The sequence below is a fragment of the Bison bison genome, unplaced genomic scaffold (assembly GCF_000754665.1).
Source record: "Bison bison bison isolate TAMUID 2011002044 unplaced genomic scaffold, Bison_UMD1.0 scf7180017864533, whole genome shotgun sequence".
NCBI lineage: Eukaryota > Metazoa > Chordata > Mammalia > Artiodactyla > Bovidae > Bison > Bison bison.
The window spans coordinates 21151117-21156365 of NW_011495082.1; positions in this window are offsets into that span (position 1 = coordinate 21151117).

Here is a 5249-nt window from a genome sequence, read left to right on the forward strand (position 1 = left end):
ACACAGTCAAAGGCTTTGGCATAGTCAATAAAGCAGAAATAGATGCTTTTCTGGAACTCTCTTGCTTTTTCCATGATCTAGCAGATATTGGCAATTTGATCTCTGGTTCCTCTGCCTTTTCTAAAACCAGCTTGAACATCAGGAAGTTCACGGTTCACGTATTGCTGAAGCCTGGCTTGGAGAATTTTGAGCATTACTTTACTAGCGTGTGAGATGAGTGCAATTGTGCGGTAGTTTGAGCATTCTTTGGCATTGCCTTTCTTTGTATGTATATATACACACCATCTCTACTTTATTCTTCTTCCAGTTTTATTGAGATGCAATTGACCCACTGCACTGTATAAGTTTAAGGTGTGCAGCATAATTATTTTGACTTATAGCTTGTAATGTTCATTACCATGAGCTTAGTGAATATCCATCCATATACATAAAAATTTTTTTAATTAAAACAGAAATATTTTTCCTTGATGAACTCTTCGGATTTACTCTTAACAGCTTGCATGTATAACATACAGCTGTGTTATCATGTTATGAATTATATCATGTTGTAAATTATATCCCTAGTGCCTACTTATAATTAGAAGCTTATGCCTTTACCTGCCTTCATCCAACTTTCCCCTAACCCTCACCTCTGTTAATCACAGATCCGATCTCTCTTTCTGGGAGACAGTTTGTTTTTGAAGTAAAATTGACCTAAACACTATGTTAGTTCCAGTCACACAACACAGTGATCCTATATTTCTATACGTTTCAGACTGATCGGCAGGGCAACTCAAGCTGCAGTATGTCACCACACAAGGGTTACACAGGCGTTGGCTGTACTCTTTCCCTACATTTCCTAATCCTCATTGATTTTGCATCTGGAAGTCTGTATCTCTTAATCTGCCTCACATATTTTCTTCTTCCTGCATCCCCCTCCCCTCATGTTTGGCAACCACCTGTTCATTCTCTTTATCTATAGCCCTGTTTTTGTTTTGTAATGGTTATTCATTATTTTTTGGACTTCACGCATAAGTGAAATCATGTGGTATTTGTCTTTCTCTAACTTGTTTCACTTAGTTTAATATCCTCCAGATCCATCCATGCTGTCACTGATGATAAGATTTCATTCTTTTTCATGACTAAGTAATATTCCATACTTACACTCCCATAGTTTGTTGATGGACACTTAAATTACTTCTATATGCTGGCTGTAGTAAATAATGCTGCCATGAACATTGGGGTGCATTTATGTTTTCAAATTAGTGTTTTGTTTTCTTCGGATATATACCCAGAAATAGAAATGCTGGATTACATGCTAGTTTTATTTTAGTTATTTGAGGGAACTCCATACAATTTTCCACAGTGGCTGGACCAATTTACATTCCCACGATCAGTGTACAAGAATTTATTTTTGTCACATTCTCTTCACCAAAATTTGTTATTTGTAGACTTCTTGATACTAGCCGAGCATGAGGTGATAATCTAATTGAGACTTTGATTTGTGTTTCCCTGTTGATTAGTGATATTGAGCATCTTTTCATATGCATATTGGCCATCTGTATGCCTTCTTTGGGAAAAGGTCATTCAAGTCTTTGGCCTATTTTTAACCTGCGTTGTATTTTTTTATGTTGAGTTGTATAAGCTGTTTATACATTTTAGATATCAACCCCTTATCAGTCTTATCATTTACAGATATTTCTCCCATCAATAGATATTCTTTTTGTTTTGTCAGTTGTTGTCTTTGCTGTGCAAAGAAAGGTTTTAAGTTTAAATTGGTCCCATTTGTTTATTGGAGAAGGCAACGGCAACCCACTCCAGTACTCTTGCCTGGAAAATCCCATGGACAGAGGAGCCTGGTAGGCTATAGTCCATGGGGTGCGACTGAGTGACTTCACTTTGAATTTTTACCTTCATGCATTGGAGAAGGAAACAGCAACCCACTCCAGTGTTCTTGCCTGGAGAATCCCAGGGACGGGGGAGCCTATTGGGCTGCCATCTGTTGGGTCACACAGAGTCGGACACGACTGAAGAGACTTAGCAGCAGCAGCAGCATTTGCTTATTTTTGCTTTTATTTTCTTTGCTTTAAGAAATACATTCCCCCCCAAATGCTTTAATTTATATCAAAGAGGGCTCTGTATATGTTTAATTCTAGGAGTTTTATGGTTTCCAGTCTTTCATTTAGGTCTTTAATGCATTTTGAGTTTCTTTTTGTATGTGATAAGAACATTTTTTCTAATTTCATTCCCTTACATGTAGCTTTGCAGTTTTCCCAGCACCGTTTGTTGAGACTATCTTTTCCCCAACGTATAAACTTACCTCTTCTGTCATAGACTGATCTCCCATTTAAGCGTGCGTTCATTTCTGGGATTTTTTATTTTGTTCCATTGATCTGTCTGTTTTTGTGCCATTATCATATGATTTGATGATTGTAGCTTTGTGATAAACTTTGAAATCAAGGAGTGTGATATCCCAAACTGTGTTGTTCTCAAGATTGTTTTGGTTATTTGGAGTCTTTTGTGTTTCCACATAAATTATAGACACCTGTTTTCTTTCTATAAAAAGTGTCATTAATTTTTTGATAGGGCTTGCATTGAATCTGTTAGATTGCCTTGGATAGCATGATCATTTTAACAACATTAATTCTTGCAATCCATGAACATGATTTATTTTTCCATCTGTTTTATTGGCCTCTATTTCTTTCAGCAGTGTCTTAAAGTTTTCTGAGTATAATTGTTTTACCCCCTTTGTTAGACCTATTCCTAGGCATTTTATTCTTTTTATCAATGGTAAATGGAATTTACCATTTTCTTAATCTCTCTTTCTGATAGTCTGTTGTTAGTGTATAGAAATGCAAAAGATTTCTGTATATTTATTTTGGATTTTCCAACTTTACCAAATTCATTGATCTCTAGTAGTTTTTGGTGGTGTCTTTAGGATTTTCCATGCATAGTACTAGGGTCATGAGCAAACAGTGAAAGTTATATGTCTCCCTTTCCAATATGGATGATTTTTATTTCTTTTTCTTGTCTGATTGCTGTGGCTAGGACTTCCAAAACTATGTTGAATAAAAGTGGCAAGAGTGGGCCTCCTTTTCTTATTTCTGATCTGAGAGGGAATACTTTCAGATTTGTGCCACTGAGTATGGTGTTAGCTGTGGCTTGCCATGTGCTTGTCTGACTCTTTGTGACCCCATGGACTATAACTCACCAGGCTCCTCTGTCCATGGAATTTTCCAGTCAAGAATCCTGGGGTGGGTTGCCATTACCCCCTCCAGAGGGGTTTGGCATATGTGATTCTTGTTATGTTGATGTATGTCCCCTCTATACCCTTTCTCTGGAGAGCTTTTTAAAATTATAAATGGATGTTAAATTTTGTCACAAACTTTGTCTGCATCTGCTAATGTGACATATCATATTGATTTACAAATATTGATCCATCTTTGCATCCACGGGATAAATACCACTTGATTGTTGTGTATAATCCCTTCACTATATTATTGAATTCAGTTTGCTAGTATTTTATTAAGGATTTTTGCTTATATGTTCATCAGTGATATTGCCTGTAATTTTGTGTGTGTATGTGTGTGGCAATTTGCCTGATTTTGGTGTCAGGATTTTGCTGGCCTTGTGGACTAAGTTCAGAAGTGTTCCTTCCTCAAAAAAAAAATATAGATAGATATATTTCTTCCTCTGAAATTTTTTTGAATAGTTTGAGACAAATAGGTGTTATTTCTTCTCTGAATGTTTGGTAAATTTAACCTATGAAGCCATCTGATCTTGGACTTTTGTTTTTTGGGGGTTTTATTTAAATTCATGATTCAATTTTATTACTGGTAATTGGTCAGTTGATATTTGATATTTATTCCTAGTTCAGGCATTGGAGATTGTACTTTCCCAATAATTGATTCATTTCTTCTATGTTGTCCATTTATTGGTGTACAATTGTTCATAGTAATCTCTTATGATGCTTTATATTTCTATGGTGTTGGTTGTAACTTCTCTATTTTCGTTTCTGATTTTATTGACTTGGGCCTTCTCACTTTTTTTCTTGACGAGACTTACGAAGTTTTATTCACTTTGGTTATCTTAAAAAATCAGCTCATATTCATTGATCTTTTCTGTTGCTTTTTTCAGTGTGTACTTCATTTATTTCTGCTGGTTTTTTTTTTTAATTTATTCTACTAACTTTGAGGGTTTCTTATTAGTTTTCTTATTCCTTTAGATGTGAGTTTAGGTTGTTTATTTGAGATTTTTATTGTTTCCTAAGGTAGCTTTGTATCTCTATAAACTTTCCTCTAAGAACTACTTTTGCTGCATCCCAAGACTTTGGATTATTGTGTTTTCACTTTCATTTGGCTCCAGGTATTTGATTGCTTCTTCCATTTCTTCAGTTTTCCATTGGCTCTTTAGTACATATTGTTTAATGATTAAATATGTGTTTTGCAAATTTGTTTTTCTTACAGTTGTTTGCTAGTCTCATAGCATTGTGGTCAGAAAAGAATGCTGGACAAAATTTCAGTTTTCTTAAATGTTCTTAAAGTTACTCATACTTTTGGTGGCCTAGCCTGTGATCTATTCTGGAGAATATACCCTGGACACTGGAAAAAAATAGTGTATTGTGCTGTATTTGAATAGAATATATTTATTAAGATCAACCGGTCTGTGTGTCATTTAAGGCCAGTGTCCAATTATTGATTTTCTGCCTGTTTGATCTGTCCCTCGATATAAGTGGGTCTTTAAGTCCCCCTGCTATTACTGTGTCACTGTTAGCTGCTCCCTTTATGTCTGCTGGTGTATTCCACAAGTGCGCTCCCCTCTAGTCACTAAAGCTATATGGTCCAGGAGAACCCTCCATGTACAGGTCCTCATATTCTACTGAGCTGATTAAACATGGTGGTCAGGTAAGCACTGCTTACCAGACCATTAGTCTGGTTGAATGACAGGCCTTGCCTTGTGTGGAGGCTCCCCACACAGGGTGGTGGGTAGAGCTGTGTTACGAGATAGCTGGCTGCAGGCCCCTGGGGATCCTGAAGCTCGTGCTGGCCCCTGGCAGGCAGAGCAGTGTTCTCAGCTGGCAGGTTGCAGGGCCAGGTTTTCACTTCTGCTGTGGGTCTACTTATGGGCAGGGCTATTTCCTGGTGTGGCTGGCTGCACAGTCTGGCATGCCCTGAGCTGGTGTCAGCTTGCTGGGGGGTGAAGGCAGATCCCTGGCCAGCTGACTGATAGGCCCAGGCCGAGTAGGTGGAGCTGGGTCCTGACATGGCAGG